The sequence below is a fragment of the Solanum verrucosum genome, unplaced genomic scaffold (assembly GCF_900185275.1).
Source record: "Solanum verrucosum unplaced genomic scaffold, falcon-dt-bn FXZP01000214.1, whole genome shotgun sequence".
NCBI classification, from domain to species: Eukaryota; Viridiplantae; Streptophyta; class Magnoliopsida; order Solanales; family Solanaceae; genus Solanum; species Solanum verrucosum.
The window spans coordinates 523,670-547,455 of record NW_026020059.1 but is presented as its reverse complement, the minus strand read 5'-3'; the positions used below and the strand labels follow the sequence as shown (position 1 = coordinate 547,455).

Below are 23,786 nucleotides of genomic sequence, written 5' to 3'. Positions count from 1 at the left end.
TATTCTAACCATAAAATTATCAGATTCTATACTTTTCATGTACAAAAAAATAGAAAAAAATAATGTTTAATCGCTACATTAAAACATCAATCGATTTTAACTAGACAATTATATCATCAAACACATATTATGATAAATTATGTAAAGATAAAAATGATTAGATATGAAGATATTTTTAATTATTCATTATATATTTACAATTTTTGAGATATGTGATAATGTCAAATCATTTAATTTCGGTTGAAATGTTCTTAAAACCTACTAAAATTTACTCTTTTTTTTCTTATAACAGTCGATTATTGGAAAGGTTGTTCAAAAACTTAGAAAGATTATTGATGCCCGTGCGAAGCGCGGGTAAATTACCTAGTTGATATATAATCATAAATCTTGAAAATGATTCGAAAATAAGTAATTAATATTGAGGATAAAATATGAAAATAAAATAAAATTCTTGATACGCTAAAAGTGAGAAGAAAAAAATAAAAATATATTTGTAATATTTATATATATTAGAAGAGATGGTTTCAAAGGCTGTTTATTGGTCATTCAATTGGCAAGTGGAGATATTTTTGTCATTTCAACTTCTCAAAGTGATAAGTATTGCATAGAAAAAATTGTACTATGAGCCTTATTGTTTGGACCTTCTTAACATCTTTAGAAAAAACCCTACACTTTTCTACTAAATAACATATTATGCCTTCTATCATTGAATATAGTGGAGATCATTTAATTTTACAATTGACACCTATACACTGATAACTTTATTGAGTTTCTATATATTTCCATTTTTATTCTCTACATATTAAATTGTTTAAATTTAATATAGTTAAATAATTTAATAAAATTTTATTATTTAGCTTTTATATTCAAAACAAATTATTTTTTAATATTATATATATCATTAAATAACTATATAAGATTATTAATAATCATATTTATATTTTTAAAGTATAATTAATAAAATTATTTTTTTAAAAGAAACTCCTTAAATAATTTATTAAGAAAAACGTTAAATTAATTTAAATTATTTCTTTTTATTATACTTTACTTTACTTTACTTTTACTTACTTATATAAAGAGACAACAAGATGACTGATTTTTGCCTTCTTTATAAAAGAATAAGGGTTTTTTGGTCATTTACACTACCAAACTCATCAATAAAGGCTGGAACTGCGATTTGATTCTTTTTCCAATCTTGTAATTTATGAATATTATTTTTTCTTCTTCTCTCATATGTATCAGGTCTTAATCTTTTGATCAAAGGTCAAAACAACTCAATCTACATCTCAACTAACTTTCTATACAATGTATCACATTTTGTTATTATGTAAAATAAGTGTACATAACTATCTTGTAAAACTTAGTTCCTTAAAATATCAACAAACGATTAATATGCAAGGTTATCTTATGCTACATACTTGTAATCCAAATTTTAATTGATATCAAGTTATGATATTTATTATAGAAATCATTTCCTCATTTCAAAAGAAAAAAAAAACCTTATTTTCTAGAGGAAATATGTTGCAAAAATTTTAGCTCATCAAATATAGAAAATTAACATTTTACAGAACACACCGATAGATTCATCAAATTTTTTTCTCCAATTTCACATAAAAACAAATTTAATAAAAAAAAGGAATATTACATAATAAGCACGGGCCATTAGTTTCTAGTAGTGGATATAAACGTAAGCGGATGGATTCTACTATATGTCAATGATAAGATTCCATCAAAAATTCAAAGGACAATGAAAATTTTGTTTAGCAACTCCGTATTCTTTTTGTTGACATAAAATATTTAAAAAATGCTTATGCGGTTGCTCTGTTTATTTAACTTCTAAGTTATTTGTTTGAATGAAAATTAAAATTCACATTTTCTTCAAAATTCAAAATAAATTTTACTTTATCTGAAAATTAATGTTTTGTTGTGAAAATTTAAAATTTAATTTGGGGTCATGTTTCAAATTTAGAATACAACTTAAAAATTATTTCAATTACTGTAAAAAAAATATAATTAATTGCCAAAAATGTTTATTGGCCAGTGCACAACACGAGCTATCGTAACTAGTACTGTGTAGGAAAGTGAAAATTGTGGATGACTAAGGAAAAATTTTAAAAATTCAACTACATATAAGGACAAAATAATAATTATCTAATCATGGTTATAAAATCTAGAATGATTCAATTTGATTTTCTTTCCATTTCAATTTGATTTTTATTTGTTACCTTCCTTTTTTGTTTTCCAATTTTGGTATACATTTATTAAATATGTTTACAAATTTCCAGCTCTCCATCTTTTCATATGACTTTGCAATATTACGTTAGCTTTTCTCTTTAAAAAATTCAAGGTTGTTTTCATTAGGGGAAACTAAGTAAATACCATATAAAACTAAAATAATTGCAAACATATTGTAACATCCGACAAATTGAAATAACTATGAAGAGGCTTAAAAATTAGAATTTTATTATTTTCGAAAAGAATTAAAATCTGGAAATTTGGTCAAGTGTGGGAAAAAGTGAGTTTTTGGCCAACTTTGAGCAATCATAAATCCTAGCTCAGGATGATTTAGGAGTAGTTCCAGTTATGTTGGGAAAGCCCTTGGAATGATCTTTCCAACGCCGTCGAGTCTGCTCGATTCTCAGTTCGTATCAGTGAGTTATGCCCTTTGGAAGTTGGGCAGTTGGCAGGGAAATCCATCCGGAAATTTTAAGGGCATTTTGGTCTTTTCCCTAACCATTTCTTTTGGGGTTATATTGTTGTGTTAGACTGATTTTTGGATCATTTTGTCCCATTTTAAAGAGTGAGAGAAAGAGTGAGAGTTAGGGCTTGGGAGATAAGAGAGAATAAAGAGGAGAAGAAGAGGAGAAAGGGAAGATCAAGCAAGGAGATCATCGTGGATTTCGTCGGGGGTGATCCCTATTAAGGTATGTGAGTTCATAGTGTTGGGTTGGTTCTTTCCCCACACGCCAAACTAGTTTAATTTCGAGAAAAGATTGATTATGTTTGTTGAAGTTGTTGGTTGTATTTGTTGAAGTTGTTAGTTGTGATTGTGTTGAGGTTCTTGTTGATTTGGGACATGTTTCCGGTTGTGTTTTGGGTTGAAATCTATTGTATGTTGAGGGATTTATGATTCTAAATGTTTGGCGCTGGAAACCTTGAAGTTTAGAAGGTTTAGAGTTGGAGAAAAGAAAGAGAAAAGTAGAAGTTGTCGGGGAAAAGGGGTGGCGCGTCGCGCCTTGCAGAGCGCCCCAAGAGGTGTTATGAACTTCACCCCTTGGGGCGCCGCGCCATACGGAGCACCTCAGCTGGCCTTCTGAGCTTCAAGGGCTGGCGCTCCGCGCCTTGTAGAGCGCCAAGGACACCAAGTTCCCCCATTCTTTTCACACTTTTTCATACATGTTCCTAGGTATTGTACCTATGTTTCCTAGTTGTTTCCAACACTTCAAGGTACGTCTAAACGTCAAGAACTCGTCCATAACATGTGATCAAACACCTTGAATTCATAATTCCAATTCAAGGAAAGTTAGTTTCCAAGTCAAGTGAAGTTAGAAGGCAAGCTTAGAAGTTAAATAAGTCAAAGCAAGTCTTCAAGGTTTTCGAACAGTCTTCATTGAACGTTTTAACTTCTTTTTAAGGCTCAAGTTCCAAGTAGAGTATAGAGTGTCAAGCTAAGTAAAGAGTCTCAAGTTTCAAGTCAAGTAAAGAGTATCGAGTTTCAAGTTAAGTCAAGAGTTTTCAGTTGAGTCAAAAGTTTCGAGATAGGTCAAGAATCAAGAGTTGATTTCATTTCTCAAAATTTATTAGGAAACTAAGTATTCTGAAAGAAGTTTTGAAATGTTTTCACATTTAAGACGAGAGGAAACTCCAAAAGAGTTTTGAGAAGTTTGAGTACTATCTCTTTTTGAGAAAAGATGAGTTTTTGTGAAAGAGTTTCTAAAACATGATTACTATGACAAATTGAGTATGTCATCAATGTTTAAACAGTATGGTCTCTAGATATACCATTAATGTTTAAGCAGTATGAATATCCCGAGTCATCAATGATCATATTGAAAATATGATTTTGATTTGTTCTTTTTAGAAAGAGTTTTCAAGAGCCTTTGGGATAAGTTTTGAGTAATTATCTCAACTAAAGAAGGATGTGTTTAAAACACTAATGAGCTAAAGTATTTTTGGGAGTAGTCTTGAGCACCAAATTGGGGACACGAGTTCATAGTAACTCAACTCTCCATAAGAACGATGTAGCCAAACGTGGGATTTCTCGGATCATACTTTTTAGAATCTTTAAGCAAAAGTTGTCTATGGGGAGCACCGCCTATATTGGAGAAGGAAAGAGAGAGTTTGCAAAAAGATGTGCACAGACTTGCACGCCCGGGGGTCAGACTTATAGATTCCGCAGAAGGAGGAATAGAAGTGACGAGCGTGGCCGAGTTATCATTAGTGTTAGATGTGAAATAAAAATAAGATCAAGATCCCAATTTGCTTAAGTTGAAGGCAAATGTTCAAAAGCAAAGAGTGTTAGCTTTTGAACATGGGGGAGATGGTGTTTTGACGGATCAAGGTGGATTGTGGAATTGACTTCAAGGATAATTGAGACGATTACCTATCTTGCATGGAGATGCTTACAACGATAGTTACCATTCTAGCATCCATATGGCTCGATATGAGGCTCTTTATGGGTGGAGATGTAGATCTCTTTTTGGATGGTTTGAAGTTAGTGAAGTAGGGTTGATATATCCAGAGTTAGTTCATCAAACTATAGAGGAGGTGAAAATGATTCAAGAGAGGTTGAGAATGACACAGAGTCGTCAAAAATCCTACACTGATGTTAGAAAAAAGGCGTTAGAGTTTCAAGTAGAGGATTAGGTATGTTTGAAAGTTTCAACTATGAAAGGAGTCATGAGGAGGCTCCTGTTTTGATTTTATATAGCCAAGTTCTTAGGTTGAGAACGAAAGATGTAGCATTAGTCAAGGTCCTTTGGAAGAACCAGTTTGTAGAAGAAAAGATATCCATATCTCTTCGAATCCGGAGGAAATGTAGATCAAGGTACTAATTTCCTTCTTAGTGTTCTTTAAGTTATAGTGAGCATGTTGTTGTTGTTTGCATGGTTGCTTGTTGGGTGTTTGAGTTGATGTTACACCTTAGCTAGTAAGAGTAATCTACTTCTAGGACGAATGTTCCCTACGGGGAGATATTGTAAATCCGACAAATTGAAATAACTATGAATAGGCTTAAAAATTGCAATTTGTATGTTGAGGTATTTACGATTCTAAATGTTTGGGGTGGAAACCTTGAAGTTTAGAAGGTTTAGAGTTGGAGAAAAGAAAGAACTCGTCCATAACATGTGATCAAACAACTTGAATTCGTAATTCCAATCCAAGGAAAGTTAGTTTCCAAGTCAAGTGAAGTTAGGAGTCAAGTGATGTAAGAAGTCAAGCTTAGAAGTTAAGTAAGTCAAAGCAAGTCAATACTCAAGTTCCAAGTAGAGTATAGAGTTTCAAGCTAAGTAATGAGTCTCAAGTTTCAAGTCAATTAAAGAATATCGAGTTTCAAGTTAAGTCAAGAGTTTTCAGTTAAGTCAAGAGTTTCGAGATAAGCCAAGAGTCAAGAGTTGAGTTCATTTCTCAAAAGTTATTAGGGAACTAAGTATTCCCAAAGAAGTTTATAAATGTTTTCACATTTAAGACTAGAGGAAACTGAGATTTCCAAAAGAGTTTTGAGAAGTTTGAGTACTATCTCTTTTTGAGAAAAGATGAGTTTTTGCGAAAGAGTTTCTAAAAGATGATTAGTATGACAAATCGAGTATGTGATCAATGTTTAAACAACATGGTAACTAGATATACCATCAATGCTTAAGCAGTTTGAATATCCCAAGTCATCAATGATCATATTGAAAAATATGGTTTCGATTTGTTCTTTTTCGAAATAGTTTTCAAGAGCCTTTGGGCAAAGTTTTGAGTTATTATCTCAACTAAAGAAAGATGTGTTTAAAACACTAATGAGCTAAAGTATTTTTGGGAGTAGTATTGAGAACCGAATTGGGGACACGAGTTCATATTAACTCAACTCTCCATAAGAACCATGTAGCCAAATGTGGGATTTCTCGGATCATACTTTTTAGATGATCACGAAAGTTAAGCTAGTGGATCCACTAAGCAATAGCGTTCTATATGACGGCAAAGTATAGGATAGTTCTAGCAGCGTAGACAAGACGCTGTATCACCACTCAGACATGTAGTAATGGCTGTCGGTTAGAGAACTCCCACAATAGAAAGAGCTTAGTTCCTCGAGAAGTTCTGCTTAGTGTGGATGGGGGTATGGGACTTCATTCATGCCTTGCACAAGTAGACTTTGAGAGGAAGCATGGTATTTTCATGATGCTATAAATATGATTTTGACGTCACGTTTTAAATAATTTTGTAAGCTATATATATATTGTATTTGTCTTATTGCTTTATATTGAGTTCAGTTATTCATGAGTTGAACAGAGCCAAGGTAAGTTCTCTTTTGTATCCCTTACAAGCTTAAGTTGTTGTTTAGCGGTCCAGCTCGCATACTCGTATGTACCATGTAGTGATGCCAGTTGGCCTGCATCTTATTATTGAAATGACCCAAAAAGTTCTTAAAAATGTGTTTCGGAAGTTACCGGAAACTCGTTTAGCTATATATAAAAAATCCGTTTCATTTTTTGAAAATCTGACTTCATATTCTTGTTTAGGGGGTCAAATTGAGTGGGAAATGGGTCTAACCCAAATTTTAGAGCAACCGTATCAAAATCTGAAATTTCCAAGTGAAGCCTTTTTCGAGGGTCTACTTTGGAGGGTCATATCTCCTAGCACACAAATTATTGGGTGGCCAATAACATATCCATGGAAAGCCCTTTGAGTTAGCTACCTAACGCACTTCGTTTCACCTCATTCGGAGTTCAGACGAAGAAGTTATGCCCATTTTCGTAAAATCTGTCGGGCAGGAAAGGCAAATTTCCAGTGAGCGTTTTTACTGTTCACCCGCCTCATTTTTTTTTCTAAGTGTTGGACCATTTTTCCAAAGGGCATATGTTATTTCCTATATACCATTAGTTCAATTCCCATCTCTAAAACATTTCCCAAAACACCTCTCCCATACTTAGACACATTTTCTCTCAAGTTCTCTCAAGAACCCTAATCCAAAACCTTCTTCAAGATTGAAGAGACTCTTGCTCCAAGTTCCAAGCTTCCATTGAAGACACTCTCAAGACCTTCATAAAAACTCAAGGTATGTGGTGTTGAACTCATGGGTCCTTCCACCCATAGTGCCTAGACTCTATTTTACTCACTAATTCATGGTTTAAGTTAAGATTCATAAATTAGTCTTGTTCTTTGTAATAATTTCCTGCACATTGAATTTTAAACATGAAAAGTGATTGTTTTGAACATGTTGTGACTCTAGAACTTGAACCTAAATTTGGAATGGATGTGGAGATTTTCATGTGGTATTGTGGGTGTTAAAAAGGTGTTGTTGTAGGTTGTTCACTGGTTTGGCTGCATAATTACTACCCTATTTTCCATGCTCTTTGATTCCATTACATGTCTTCAAGGTGTTTGACAAAATGTCCAACTATGGAGAATTGATGAATCGATGCTTTAAAGCTTGAGTTATGAGATGTATGGAAATCCAGAGATGTGTTGATGACAAACTAAGCTTGTGTATATGTTCATTCCATACGTGAGATTTCATTAGAGACTAATGGGAATTTCCTATATAAAGTGTTGCATGATCATGCCCGGTCCGGGGGAAAAGAACCGGACAACCATGTGAGAGGTTTATATCTCACCACCTAGGATGCTTGGGGTGTGACCAACATCAACCATGTGAGAGGTTTATATCTCACCACCTAGGATTCTTGGGGTGTGACCAACAACAACCATGTGGGAGGTTTATATCTCACCACCTAGGATGCTTGGGGTGTGACCAACATCAACCATGTGAGAGGTTTATATCTCACCACCTAGGATGCTTGGGGTGTGACCAACATCAACCATGTGAGAGGTTTATATCTCACCACCTAGGATGCTTGGGGTGTGACTAACATCAACCATGTGAGGGGTTTATACCTTGCCACCAGGGTGTCCGGGTGTGAACGGCATCCCCCATCCTAAGTTGGGGTTATAGATTGGTTGGGTTATGCATACACATATGATATCTACTATTAGTATAGATTTACTTAAACATGTTTTGACTTCACTTTGATCATGCACCCTCATATTGTTATTCATAATGCCTATGAAACTATTTCTTGTATTTCGATTGTGTCCTTGTCTATTGTTGTGTTGCACCCCGCATACTTAGTACATTCCAAGTACTAACGCATATTTTGCCTACATGATGTCACCATGTAGGGACCGGAGCTACTCTTGATCCTTCTCTCCATTCACGTGGCTAGTACGGTGCTTATCCGAGTTGTTGGTGAGTCCTCAATGATTCGAGGGCTATGTTATGTTTCCTACTCCTATGTTTTGAGACTTTAGCTTGCAATTGTATTTTGACTATGAGGGGAGCCGGTAGTATGTCATGGCCCCGTCCTATCTATGTATGTAGAGGTGTGCGTTGGACAAGTATTTTGTAAATGAGCTTGACTCTTGTTCTATGATGTCATTTTGAAATGGTTTACCCTTAGTCCCTATTTCCCGTTAAATAAATGTTGAATGTACTTCCGCGACCGATGAAGTATGATGACAAGTTTGAAAGGCTTGTTTGGGGTTCCTTCGTATTCCTCATTCGCCATGTCACTTCTAGGCCCTAGGCTTGGGTCGTGACAATTATGATGCAGACGCAAGTACACAGGATCAGCATCCAGCACGCCGTTGATCTAGTTGAGCACACCAGAGTTGGTGGTGAGCCTCTTTGCTTTCCGGAGGACTCGGTTATTTGTGTTCTTAAGTTTTGTTTTATTAGGATGTTGCGGGGTCTGTCCCAACATCCATCTTAGTATTTCAAGGCCTCATAGACAGTCAGTCAGTTAGTTTTGAGTCTCTTATCTATGTATATATGTAAATATGCTATTTTGAGATTCGAGTTGCCTTTGTGGCCAGATTTTATAAGTTAAGTTGTTTTGTAACCTTGCATTTGCATTGAGTTATTCTGTTGGGTTAGGTTTACGGTGAGTTCAGAAAGCCAGGCCAAGGGTTTGCTTGGGGCCAGCAATGGTCTCCGAGTGCCGGCTACGTCCAAAGTGTAGGCTCGGGGCGTGAAAATTTTGGTATCAGAGCAAGTTCCAGAGTCATAGGGAGTCTATGAAGCCGTGTCTGTAGAGTCCTAGTTATCGGTGTGAAGCGCGCCATATCTATAATTAGGAGGCTGCAACATTTAGGAACTATCTCACTTCTTTCACATTCATCTCGTGTGTTAGAGTTTATCTCTAAAAAGTTTATTTCTAATTCGTACTTGCGCTTGTTTCAGAGAATCATGCTTCCATGAAGAGCAGTCAGAGTTCGTCCAACTATGAAGAGTGTTGAGGAACAAGAGTTACCAAATGCCCTGGAAGTGCTAACCCAAGAAGAGATCAAATATGCTGATTTTCGTGAAGCTATCCGAATGTTAAGTCAAGTTGCGACCTATCATGTTGGGCAGGGAGATAATCGACACGAAGTTGTTGATACTTCAAGGATCCGTGAACTCTTAAGTATGAACCCACCAAGCTTCACAGGTTCAAGTGTTACTGAGAATCCAGAGAACTTCATTGAGGAAATAAAAAGGGTATTTGATGTGATGCATGTTGCTGAATTGGAGAGGGTGGAACTAGTTGTATACCAATTGAAAGGTGTTGCTAGAATCTGGTTCGACCAATGGAAACAGAATAGGGCTGAGGATTCGCCAGTAGTGAATTGGGTTGTGTCTGAGAGTGCTCTCATGGGGCGTTTCTTTCATCGTGAGTTGCGAGAGGCAAAGATCAAAGTGTTTCTCACCCTTAATCCAGAGTCTATGAGTGTTCATGAGTACAGTCTGAAGTTCACTCAACTTTGCCGCTATGCTCCGGAGATTGTTGCCGACATGAGGAGTAGGATGAGTTTAAATGCTGCTGGGTTTTCTCGTCAGTCAAGCAAGGAAGCCAAGGTAGCTACGCCGATAGGGGATATTAATGTAACAAGATTTATGATCCATTTACAACAACTTGAGGAGGACAAGCTGAAGGATAAAGAAGAGTTTAAGGATTAGAGGGCTAAGATAGTAGTAGACGGGTTCAGTCAATAAAAGAATGATGCTAATCAGTCATCCCTCCCACAGAAACAGAAGGGACCTGCTCCACCATGTGCACCTGCACTTGAGAACAAATATGGGTACAATAGAAATTCCTAGAGTTTCATGGCTAGACTTGCCTATCCTCAAGGCTGTATGGTACCAAGGGGTAGTAAGGCCCCTAAATGTTCTAGGTGTGGTAGGGTTCATCTAGGGAAGATTCGTCAATGCCAGACATGTTGCTTTAAGTGTGGACAAGAAGGTCACTTCATGAAGGAGTGCCCAAAGAACAAGCAAAGTAGTGGAGAGCTGGGCAGTAGGGCCCAATCTTCTTCAGTGTTCCCACCAGACAGGATGACACCTAGAGGAGCTACTTCTAGTACGGGCGGATGAGCAAACTGCCTTTATGCAATCAACAGTCACCAAGGACAAAAGGTTTCGCCAGATGTTGTCACTAGTATGATTCGAGTCTTTGACTTTGTTGTTTATGCTCTGCTAGACCCCAGAGCGATTTTATCTTTTGTAATTCCTTATGTTGCTATGAAATTTGATGTTATACCTTTGCAACCAAGTGAGCCAGTCATTGAGTGGAGTAGTAGTTCAACAGTGTCTATGGGTTGTTTTATTTCATACCTCAAGGCGAGAAAGTTAGTTTCGAAGAGTTGTATCTATCACTTAGTCCGAGTTAATGACTCTAGTGTTAAGATACCTCTATTTTAGTCAGTTTCTATAGTAAGAGAGTTTCCAGAAGTTTTTCCTGATGATCTACACGAAATTCTTCGTGAGAGAGAAATAGATTTCGGCATAGACATCATTCCAGACATTTGCCCTATCTATTTTTCGCCTTATAGAATGGTACTAGCAGAGTTGAAAGAGTTTAAAGAGCAGTTAAAGGGATCTGTTAGATAAGGGTTTTATTTGACCAAGTTGACTCGAAAAAAAAGATAATTTTCAACGGTCTGAAGATTGTAAGGAAAACTTTCAGCAGTGGAAAGAGGGGTTGACTACCGCCTAATTATGATATTTGGTTCTTGAGTAAATACTGAGTATCTGAATCTACAATGGATTTGAAAATAATAGTCGAGTTTACGCAAATCGAGGTGTAATGTGATGAGCTAGAGTTTGCTGTTGTAGTTTTGCTTTGAAGATATGGCATCATTGTTGAATGATGTTCATGTGGGCATGTTCACTCAGAATGAGATTAATCTCAGACAGAGAGAGAGTGGTTAAGGTACTCAAGGATGATGACATGAGTTTTGTTTATCACCCTGGTAAGGTTAATGTTGTTACTGATTCTTTAAGCAAAAGTTGTATATGGGTAGCACCGCCCATATTGGAGAAGGAAAGAGAGAATTAGCAAAAAGATGTGCACAGACTTGCACGCCCGGGGGTCAATCTTATAGATTCCGCCATTTGAGGAATAGAAGTAACGAGCAGGGCCGAGTTATCATTAGTGTTAGAAGTGAAAGAGAAACAAGATCAAGATCCCATTTTGCTTGAGTTGAAGGCAAATGTTCAAAAGCAAAGAGTATTAGCTTTTGAACAAGGGGGAGATGGTGTTTTGACGGATCAAGGTGGATTGCAGAATTGACTTCAAGGATAATTGAGATGATTACTTATCTTGCATAGAGTTGCTTACAACGATAGTTACCATTCTAGCATCCATATAGCTCGTTATGAGGCCCTTTATGGGTGGAGATGTAGATCTCTTTTTGGAAGGTTTGAAGTTAGTGAAGCAGGGTTGATAGATCTAGAGTTAGTTCATCAAACTATGGAGGAGGTGAAAGTGATTCAAGAGAGGTTGAAAATGACACAGAGTCGTCAAAACACCTACACTGATATTAGAAGAAGAGCGTTAGAGTTTGAAGTAGATGATTGGGTATGTTTGCTAGTTTCAACCATGAAAGGAGTCATGAGGAGGTTCCTGTTCAGATTTTAGATCGCCAAGTTCGTAGGTTGAGAACGAAAGATGTAGCATCAGTCAAGGTCCTTTTGGATGAGCCAGTTTGTAGAAGAAGAGATATCCATATCTCTTCGAATCCGGAGGAAATGTAGATCAAGGTACTGATTTTCTTCTTAGTGTTCGTTAAGTTATAGTGAGCATGTTGTTGTTGTTTGCATGGTTGCTTGTAGGGTGTTTGAGTTGATGTTACACCTTAACTAGTAAGAGTAATCTCATGCGAGGACGAATGTCCCCAAGGGGGAGATATTGTAACATCCGACAAATTGAAATAGGTATGAAGAGCCTTAAAAATTGGAATTTTATTATTTTCGGAAAGAATTAAAATCTGGAAATTTGGTTAACTGTGGGAAAAAGTGAGTTTTTGGCCAACTTTGAGCAGTCATAACTCCTAGCTCAGGATAAGTTAGGAGTAGTTCCAGTTATGTTTGGAAATCACTTCGAATGATCTTTCTAACGCCGTCGAGTTTGCTCGATTCCGAGTTCGTATGAGTCAGTTATGCCCTTTGGAAATTGGGCAGTTAGCAGGGAAATCCGTTCGAAAATTTTAAGGGATTTTGGTCTTTTCCCTAGCCATTTCTTTTTGGGTTATATTGTTGTGTTAGACTGATTTTTGGATCATTTTGTCCCATTTTAAAGAGTGAGAGTTAGGGCTTGGGAGATAAGAGAGAAATAAGAGGAGAAGAGGAGGAGAAAGGGAAGATCAAGCAAGGAGATCATCGTGAATTTCATCGGGGGTGATCCCTATTAAGGTATGTGAGTTCATAGTTTTGGGTTGGTTCTTTCCCCCACACGCCAAACTCGTTTAATTTCGAGAAAAGATTGATTATGTTAGTTTAAGTTGTCGGTTGTATTTGTTGAAGTTGTTAGTTGTGATTGTGTTGAGGTTCTTGTTGATTTGGGTCATGTTTCCTGTTGTATGTTGGGTCTATTGTATGTTGAGCGATTTATGATTCTAAATTTTTGGGGCTGGAAACCTTGAAGTTTAGAAGGTTTAGAGTTGGAGAAAAGAAAGAGAAAAGTCGAAGTTGTCAGGGCAACTATGTGGCGCGTCGCGCCTTGCAGAGCGCCCCAAGAAGGGTTCTGAACTTCACCCCTTGGGGCGTCGCGCTCTACGGAGCGCCTCAGCTAGCCTTCTGATCTTCAAGGGCTGGCGCTCCGCACCTTGCAGAGAGCCAAGGAAGCCAAGTTCCCCCATTATTTTCACACATTTTCATACATGTTCCTAGGTATTGTACCTACGTTTCCTAGTTGTTTCCAACACTCCAAGGTACGTCTAAACGTCAAGAACTCGTCCATAACATGTGATCAAACACCTTGAATTCATAATTCCAATTCAAGGAAAGTTAGTTTTCCAAGTCAAGTGAAGTTAGAAGTCAAGCTTAGAAGTTAAGTAAGTCAAAGCAAGTATTTATGGTTTTCCAACAGTCTTCATTGAACGTTTTAACTTATTTTTAAGGCTCAAGTTCCAAGTAGAGTATAGAGTTTCAAGCTAAGTAAAGAGTCTCAAGTTTCAAGTCAAGTAAAGAGTATCGAGTTTCAAGTTAAGTCAAGAGTTTTCAGTTAAGTCAAGAGTTTCGAGAGAAGTCAAGAGTCAAGAGTTAAGTTCATTTCTCTAAAGTTATTAGGGAACTAAGTATTCCCAAAGAAGTTTATAAATGTTTTCACATTTAAGACGAGAGGAAACTGAGATTTCCCAAAGAGTTTTGAGAAGTTTGAGTACTATCTCTTTTTGAGAAAAGATGAGTTTTTGCGAAAGAGTTTCTAAAATATGATTAGTATGACAAATCGAGTATGAAATCAATGTTTAAACAGTATGGTCTCTAGATATACCATCAATGTTTGAGCAGTATGAATATCCCGAGTTATCAATGATCATATTGAAAATATGCTTTTGATTTGTTCTTTTTAGAAAGAGTTTTCAAGAGCCTTTGCGCTAAGTTTTGAGTAATTATCTCAACAAAAGAAATATGTGTTTAAAACACTAATGAGCTAAAGTATTTTTGGGAGTAGTCTTGAGCACCGAATTGGGGACACGAGTTCATATTAACTCAACTCTCCATAAGAACAGTGTAGCCAAACGTGGGATTTCTCGGATCATACTTTTTAGATGATCACGAAAGTTAAGCTAGTGGATCCACTAAACAATAGCGTTCTATATGACGGCAAAGTATAGGACAGTTCTGGCAGCATAGACAAGACGCTGTATCACCACTCAGACATATTGTAATGGTTGTCAGTTAGAGAACTCCCACAGTAGAAAGAGCTTAGTTCCTCGAGAAGTTCTGCTTAGTGTGGATTGGGGTATGGGACTTCATTCATGCCTTGCACAAGTAGACTTTGAGAGGAAGCATGGTATTTTCATGATACTATAAATATGATTTTGACGTCACGTTTTAAATAATTTTGTAAGCTTTATATATATATTGTATGTGTCTCATTGCTTTATATTTAGTTCAGTTATTCATGAGTTGAACAGAGCCAAGGTAAGTTCTTTTTTTTATCCCTTTCAAGCTTAAGTTGTTGTTTAGCGATAGTGCTCGCATACTCGTACATTCCATGTACTGATGCCAGTTGGCGTGCATGTTATTATGATGCTGACGCTGGTACCCAGGATCAGCATCCAGCACGCCGTTGATCCAGTTGAGCACTCCAGAGTCAGTGGTGAGCCTCCTTGCTTTTCGGAGGACTCGATTATTTGTGTTCTTAAGTTTTGTTTTATTAGGATGTTGCGGGGTTTGTCCCAACATCCATCTCAGTATTTTAGAGTCTTCATAGACAGTCAGTCAGTTAGTTTTGAGTCTCTCATCTATGTATATATGTAAATATCCTATTTTGAGATTCGAGTTGCCTTTGTGGCCAGATTTTATAAGTTAAGTTGTTTTGTAACCTTGCATTTGCATTGAGTTATTCTGTTGGATTAGGTTTTCGCTGAGTTAAGAAAGCCAGGCCAAGGGTTCGCTTGGGGCCAACAATGGTCTCCGAGTGCCGGCTACGTTCAGAATGTTGGCTCTGGGCATGACAAACTTGATATCAGAGCAAGTTCCAGAGTCCTCGGGAGTCTATGAAGCCGTGTCTGTAGAGTCCTAGTTATCGGTGTGAAGCGTGCCACATCTATAATTAGGAGGCTGCAACATTTAAGAACTATCTCACTTATTTCACATTCATCTCGTGTGTTAGAGTTTATCTCTAAAAAGTTTCTTTCTAATTCGTGTTTGCGCGTGTTTCAAAGGATCATGCTTCCACGAGGAGCAGTCAGAGTTCGTCCAGCTATGAAGAGTGTTGAGGAACAAGAGTTACCAAATGCCCCGGAAGTGCTAAACCAAGAAGAGATCAAATATGCTGATTTTCGTGAACTGATCTGAATGTTAAGTCAAGGTGCGACCTATCATGTTGGGCAGGGAGCTAATCGACACGAAGTGGTTGATAATTCAAGGATCTGTGAACTCTTAAGGATGAACCCACCAAGCTTCACAGGTTCAAGTGTTACTGAGAATCCGGAGAACTTCATTGAAGAGATAAAAAGGGTATTTGATGTGATGCATGTTGCTGAGTCGGAGAGGGTGGAATTAGCTGCATACCAATTGAAAGGTGTTTTTAGAATCTGGTTCGACCAATAGAAATAGAATAGGGCTGAGGATGCGCCAGTAGTGAGTTGGGTTGTGTTTGAGAGTGCTCTCATGGGGAGTTTCTTTCCTCGTGAGTTCCGAGAGGCAAAGATCAAAGAGTTTCTCACCCTTTATCCGGAGTCTATTAGTGTTCATGAGTAGAGTCTGAAGTTCACTCAACTTTCCCGCTATGATCCGGAGATGGTTGCCGACATGAAAAGTAGGATGAGTTTATATGTTGCTGGGTTGTCTCATCAGTCAAGCAAGTAAGGCATGGAAGCTATGCTGATAGGGGATATTGATCTAGCAAGATTTATGATCCATTTCCAACAAGATGAGGAGGACAAGCTGAAGGATAGATAAGAGTTTAAGGATAAGAGGACTAAGATAGTAGGGAAAGAGTTTAGGAAGCAAAAGAATGATGCTAATCAATCATCCCTCCCACAGAAACAGAAGGGATCTGCTCCACCATCTGCTAGTGCACCTGCACTTGAGAACAAAGATGGGTACAGTAAAAATTCCTATAGTTTCTGGGCTAGACTTGCCTATCCTCAAGGCAGTATGGTACCAAGTGGTAGTAAGACCCCTGCATGTGCTATGTATGGTAGAGTTCATCCAAGGAAGTGTCTTCAATGCCAGACAGGTTGCTTTAAGTGTGGACAAGAGGGTGAATTCATGAAGGAGTGCCCAAAGAACAAGCAAAGTAGTGGAGAGCTGGGCAGTGGGCTTAATCTTCTTCAGTTGTCCCACCAGAAAGGATGACACCTAGATGAGCTACTTCTAGTATAGGCGGAGGAGCAAACCGCCTCTATGCAATCAACAGTCGCCAAGGGCAAGAGGATTTGCCAGATGTCGTCACTGGTATGATTCGAGTCTCTGACTTTGCTATTTATGCTTTGCTAGACCCCAAAGTGAGTTTATCTTTTGTAATTCCTTATGTTGCTATGAACTTTGATGTTATACCTGAGCAACCTAGTGAGCCAGTCATAGAGTGGAGTAGTAGTTTAGTAGTGCCTATGGGTCATTTCATTTCGTACCTCAATGCGAGAAAGTTAGTTTCGAAGGGTTGTATCTATCACTTAGTCCGAGTTAATGACTCTAGTGTTGAGATACCTCCTTTTCAGTCAGCTTCTATAGTAAGAGAGTTTCCAGAAGTTTTTCCTGATGATCTACACGAAATTCCTCCTGAGAGAGAAATAGATTTCGGCATAGACATCATTCCAGATATTTGCCCTATCTCTTTTTTGCCTTATAGAATGGCGCTAGAAGAGTTGAAAGAGTTTAAAGAGCAGTTAAAAGGATCTGTTAGATAAGGGTTTTATTTGACCAAATTGACTCGGAAGAGCAGCGAATTTTCAACGTCTGAAGATTCTAAGGAAAACTTTCTGGAGTGGAAAGAGGAGTTGACTATCGCCCAATTATGATATTTGGTTCTTGAGTACATACTGAGTATCTGAGTCAATGGATTTGAGAATAATGGTCGAGTTTAGGCGAATCGGGGTGTAATGTGATGAGCTAGAGTTGGTTATTGTTGTTTTGCTTTGAAGATATGGCATCATTGTTGTATGATGTTCATGTGGGCGTGTTCACTCAGAATGAGATTAATCAGAGACAGAGAGAGAGTGGTTAAGGTACTCTAGGATGATGACATGAATTTTCTTTATCACTCTGGTAAGGTTAATGTTGTTACTGATTCTTTAAGTAAAGGTTGTCTATAGGTAGCACCGCCCATATTGGAGAAGGAAAGAGAGAGTTAGCAAAATGATGTGCACAGACTTGCACGCCCTGGGGTCAAACAAATAGATTCGGTAGAAGGAAGAATATAAGTGGCGAGCGGGGCCGAGTTATCATTAGTGTTAGAAGTTAACGAGAAACAAGATTAAGATCCCATTTTGCTTGAGTTGAAGGCAAATGTTCAAAAGCAAAGAGTATTAGCTTTTGAACAAGGGGGAGATGGTGTTTTGACGGATAAAGGTGGATTGTGGAATTAACCTCAAGGATAATTGAGATGATTACCTATCTTGCATATAGTTGCTTACAACTATAGTTACCATTCTAGCATCTATATGGCTCATTATGAGGCTCTTTATCGGTGGAGATGTTGATCTCTTTTTGGATGGTTTGAAGTTAGTGAAGCAGGGTTGATAGATCCAGAGTTAGTTCATCATACTATGGAGGAGGTGAAAGTGATTCAAAAGAGGTTGAAACCAACATAGAGTCGTCAAAAATCCTACACTGATGTTAGAAGAAAGGCGTTAAAGTTTGAAGTAGAGGATTGGGTATGTTTGAAAGTTTCAACCATGAAAGGAGTCATGAGGAGGTTCCAGTTCAGATTTTAGATCGCCAAGTTCGTAGGTTGAGAACGAAAGATGTAGCATCAGTCAAGGTCCTTTGGAGGAACCAGTTTGTAGAAGAAGAGATATCCATATCTCTTCGAATCCGGACGAAATGTAGATCAAGGTACTATTTCCTTCTTAGTGTTCTTTAAGTTATAGTGAGCATGTTGTTGTTGTTTGCATGGTTGCTTGTTGGGTGTTTGAGTTGATGTTACACCTTAGCTAGTAAGAGTAATCTCATTCGAGGATGAATTTTCCCAAGGGGGAGATATTGTAAGATACGACAAATTGAAATAACTATGAAGAGGCTTAAAAATTGGGATTTTATTATTTTTGGAAATAATTAAAATCTGGAAATTTAGTCAAGTGTGGGAAAAGTGAGTTTTTAGCCAACTTTGAGCAGTCATAACTCCTATCTCAGGATGATTTAGGATTAGTTCCAGTTATGTTTGGAAATCCCATGGAATGATCTTTCCAACACCGTCTAGTTTGATCGATTCCAAGTTCGTATGAGTGACTTATGCCCTTTGGAAGTTGGGCAGTTGGCAGGGAAATCTGTCCAAAAAATTTAAGGGCATTTTGGTCTTTTCCCTAGCCATTTCTTTTGGTGTTATATTGTTGTGTTAAACTAATTTTTGGATCATTTTGTCCCATTTTAAAGAGTGAGAGTTAGGGCTTGGGAGATAAGAGAGAAAGAAGAGGAGAAGAAGAGGAGAAGGGAAGATCAAGCAAGGAGATCATCGTGGATTTCGTCGGGGGTGATCCCTATTAAGGTATGTGAGTTCAGAGTGTTGGGTTGGTTCTTTCCCCCACACGCCAAACTCGTTTAATTTCGAGAAATGATTGATTATGTTTGTTGAAGTTGTTGGTTGTAATTGTTGAAGTTGTTAGTTGTGATTGTGTTGAGGTTCTTGTTGATTTGGGACATGTTTCCGGTTGTGTTTTGGGTTGAAATCTATTGTATGTTGAGGGATTTATGATTCTAAATGTTTGGCGCTGGAAACCTTGAAGTTTAGAAGGTTTAGAGTTGGAGAAAAGAAAGAGAAAAGTAGAAGTTGTCGGGGAAAAGGGGTGGCGCGTCGCGCCTTGCAGAGCGCCCCAAGAGGTGTTATGAACTTCACCCCTTGGGGCGTCGCGCCATACGGAGCACCTCAGCTGGCCTTCTGAGCTTCAAGGGCTGGCGCTCCGCGCCTTGTAGAGCGCCAAGGACACCAAGTTCCCCCATTCTTTTCACACTTTTTCATACATGTTCCTAGGTATTGTACCTATGTTTCCTAGTTGTTTCCAACACTTCAAGGTACGTCTAAACGTCAAGAACTCGTCCATAACATGTGATCAAACACCTTGAATTCATAATTCCAATTCAACGAAAGTTAGTTTCTAAGTCGAGTGAAGTTAGAAGTCAAGTTTAGAAGTTAAGTAAGTCAAAGCAAGTCTTTAAGGTTTTCCAACAGTCTTCATTGAACGTTTTAACTTCTTTTTAAGGCTCAAGTTCCAAGTAGAGTATAGAGTTTCAAGCTAAGTAAAGAGTCTCAAGTTTCAAGTCAAGTAAAGAGTATCGAGTACCAAGTTAAGTCAAGAGTTTTCAGTTAAGTCAAGAGTTTCGAGATAAGTCAAGAGTCAAGATTTGAGTTCATTTCTCAAAAGTTATTAGGGAACTAAGTATTCCTAAAGAAGTTTATAAATGTTTTCACATTTAAGACTAGAGGAAACTGAGGATTCCAAAAGAGTTTTGAGAAGTTTGAGTACTATCTCTTTTTGAGAAATGATGAGTTTTTGCGAAAGAGTTTCTAAAACATGATTAGTATGTCAAATCGAGTATGTCATCAATGTTTAAATAGTATGGTCTCTAGATATACCATCAATGTTTAAGCAGTATGAATATCCCGAGTCATCAATGATCATATTGAAATATGGTTTTGATTTGTTCTTTTTAGAAAGAGTTTTCAAGACCCTTTGGGTTAAGTTTTGAGTAATTATCTCAACTAAAGAAAGATGCGTTTAAAACAGTAATGAGCTAAAGTATTTTTGGGAGTAGTCTTGAGCATCGAATTGGGGACACGAGTTCATATTAACTGAACTCTCCATAAGAACCGTGTAGGCAAACGTAGGATTTCTCGGATCATACTTTTTAGATGCTCACGAAATTTAAGCTAGTGGATCCACTAAGCAATAGAATTCTATATGACGGCAAAGTATAGGACAGTTCTGGCAGCGTAGACAAGACGCTGTATCACCACTTAGACATGTATTGGTGGTAGTCGGTTAGATAAGACGCTGTATCACCACTTAGACAAGACGTTGTATCACCACTTGCTGTTTTACCTGAGCAACCTAGTGAGCCAGTCATAGAGTGGAGTAGTAGTTTAGCAGTGCCTATGGGTCATTTCATTTCGTACCTCAAGGCGAGAAAGTTAGTTTCCAAGGGTTGTATCTATCACTTAGTCAGAGTTAATGACTCTAGTGTTGAGACACGTCCTTTTCAATCAGCTTCTATAATAAGAGAGTTTCCAGAAGTTTTTCCTGATGATCTACACGGAATTCCTCTTGAGAGAGAAATAGATTTCGGCATAGACATCATTCCAGATATTTGCCCTATCTCTTTTTCGCCTTATAGAATGGCACTAGCAGAGTTGAAATAGTTTAAAGAGCAGTTAAAGGGATCTGTTAGATAAGGGTTTTATTTGACCAAGTTGACTCGGAAGAACAGCGAATTTTCAACGGTCTGAAGCTTGAGACGAAAACATTCAGGAGTGGAAAGAGGAGTTGACTACCGCCCAATTATGATATTTGGTTCTTGATTACATTCTGAGTATCTGAATCAATGGATTTGAGAATAATAGTCGAGTTTAGGCAAATCGGGGTGTAATGTGATGAGCTAGAGCTGGTTGTTGTAGTTTTGCTTTGAAGATATGGTGTCATTGTTGTATGATGTTCATGTGGGCGTGTTCACTCAGAATGAGATTAATCAGAGACAGAGAGAGAGTGGTTAAGGTACTCAAGGATGATGACATGAGTTTTCTTTATCACCCTGGTAAGGTTAATGTTGTTACTGATTCTTTAAGAAAAGGTTGTCTATGGGTAGCACCGCCCATATTGGAGAAGGAAAGAGAGAGTTAGCAAAATGATATGCACAGACCTGCACGCCCAGGGGTCAAACTACCGTAGAAGAAGGAATAGAAGTGACGAGCGGGGCCAAGTTATCATTAGTGTTAGAACTAAAAGAGAAACAAGATCAAGATCCCATTTTGCTTGAGTTGAAGGCGAATGTTCAAAAGCAAAGAGTATTAGCTTTTGAGCAATGGGGAGATGGTGTTTTGATGGATCAAGGTGGATTGTGGAATTGACTTCAAGGATAATTGAGATGATTACCTATCTTGCATAGAGATGCTTACAACTATAGTTACCATTCTAGCATCCATATGGCTCGTTATGAAGGCCCTTTATAGGTGGAGATGTAGATCTCTTTTTGGATGGTTTGAAGATAGTGAAGCAGGGTTGATAGATCCAAAGTTAATTCATCAAACTATGGAGGAGGTGAAAGTGATTCAAGAGAGGTTGAAAACGACACAGAGTCGTCAAAAATGCTACACTGATGTTAGAAGAAGGGTTTCGTAAGTTTGAAGTAAAGGATTGGGTATGTTTAAAAGTTTCAGCCATGAAAGGAGTCATGAGGTTGTTCCTGTTCAAATTTTAGATCGCCAAGTTCGTAGGTTGAGAACGAAAGATGTAGCATCAGTCAAAATCCTTTGGAGGAACCAGTTTGTAGAAGAATAGATATCCATATCTATTCGAATTCGGAGGAAATGTAGATCAAGGTACTAATTTCCTTCTTAGTGTTCTTTAAGTTATAGTGATCATGTTGTTGTAATTTGCATGGTTGCTTGTTGGGTGTTTGAGTTGATCTTACACCTTAGCTAGTAAGAGTAATCTCATTCGAGGACGAATGTTCCCGAGGAGGAGATATTGTAACATCCGACAAATTGAAATAACTATGAAGAGGCTTAAACATAGAAATTTTATTATTTCAGAAAGAATTAAAATCTGGAAATTTGGTTAAGTGTAGCAAAAAGTGAGTTTTTGGCCAACTTTGAGCAGTCATACCTCCTAGCTCAGTATTATTTATAAGTATTTCCAATTATGTTTGGAAATCCCTTGGAATGATCTTTCCAACGCCGTCGAGTTTTCTCAATTCCGAGTTCGTATGAGTGAGTTATGCCCTTTGGAAGTTGGGCAGTTGGCAAAGAAATCCGTCCGAAAATTTTAAGGGCATTTTGGTCTTTTCCTTAGCCATTTCTTTTGGGGTTATATTGTTGTGTTAGACTGATTTTTGGATCATTTTGTCCCATTTTAAAGAGTGAGAGAAAGAGTGAGAGTTAGGGCTTGGGAGATAAGAGAGAATAAAGAGGAGAAGAAGAGGAGAAAAGGAAGATCAAGCAAGGAGATCATCGTGGATTTCGTCGGGGGTGATCCCTATTAAGGTATGTGAGTTCATAGTGTTGGGTTGGTTCTTTCCCCACACGCCAAACTCGTTTAATTTCGAGAAAAAATTGATTATGTTTGTTGAAGTTGTTGGTTGTATTTGTTGAAGTTGTTAGTTCTGATTGTGTTGAGGTTCTTGTTGATTTGGGACATGTTTCCTGTTGTGTTTTGGGTTGAAATCTACTGTATGTTGAGGGATTTATGATTTTAATGTTTGGGGCTGGAAACCTTGAAGTTTAGAAGGTTTAGAGTCGGAGAAAAGAAAATGAAAACTAGAAGTTTTCGGGGAAACAGGGTGGCGCGTCGCGCCTTGCAAAGCGCCCCAAGAAGTTTTCTGAACTTCACCCCTTGGGGCACCGTGCCCTACGGAGCGTCTCAGCTGGCCTTCTGAGCTTCAAGGCCTGGCGCTCTGCGCCTTGCAGAGCGCCAAGGACGCCAAGTTCCCCCATTCTTTTCACACTTTTTCATACATGTTCCTAGGTATTGTACCTATGTTTCCTAGTTGTTTCCAACACTCCAAGGTACATCTAAACGCCAAGAACTCGTCCATGACATGTGATCAAACACCTTGAATTCGTTATTCCAATTCAAGGAAAGTTAGTTTCCAAGTCAAGTGAAGTTAGAAGTCAAGTTTAGAAGTTAGAAGAAGGGCGTTAGAGTTTGAATTAGAGGATTGGGTATGTTTGAAAGTTTCAACCATGAAAGAAGTCATGAGGAGGTTCCTGTTCAGATTTTAGATTACCAAGTTCTTAGGTTGAGAATGAAAGATGTAGCATTAGTCAAGGTCCTTTGGAGGAACCAGTTTGTAGAAGAAGAGATATCCATATCTCTTCGAATCTGGAGGAAATGTAGATCAAAGTACTAATTTCCTTCTTAGTGTTCTTTAAGTTATAGTGAGCATGTTGTTATTGTTTGGATGGTTGCTTGTTGGGTGTTTGAGTTGATGTTACACCTTAGCTAGTAAGAGTAATCTCATTCGAGGACGAATGTCCCCAAGAGGGAGATATTGTAACTTCCGACAAATTGAAATAGCTATGAAGACGCTTAAAAATTGGAATTTTATTATTTTCGGAAAGAATTAAAATCTGGATATTTGGGGTTATATTTTTGTGTTAGACTGATTTTTGGATCATTTTGTCCCATTTTAAAGAGTGAGAGAAAGAGTGAGAGTTAGGGTTTGGGAG

The 23,786-nt window shown here is 37.8% G+C and overlaps 2 pseudogenes; both read left to right on the top strand.

Annotated features, from left to right (window-relative positions):
• The first annotated feature begins 9,445 nt into the window (after positions 1-9,445).
• Positions 9,446-11,125, top strand: LOC125823264 (uncharacterized; annotated as a pseudogene).
• Positions 11,126-15,412: 4,287 nt separating this feature from the next.
• On the top strand, positions 15,413-17,097 carry LOC125823263 (uncharacterized; annotated as a pseudogene).
• The last annotated feature ends 6,689 nt before the right edge of the window (positions 17,098-23,786 follow it).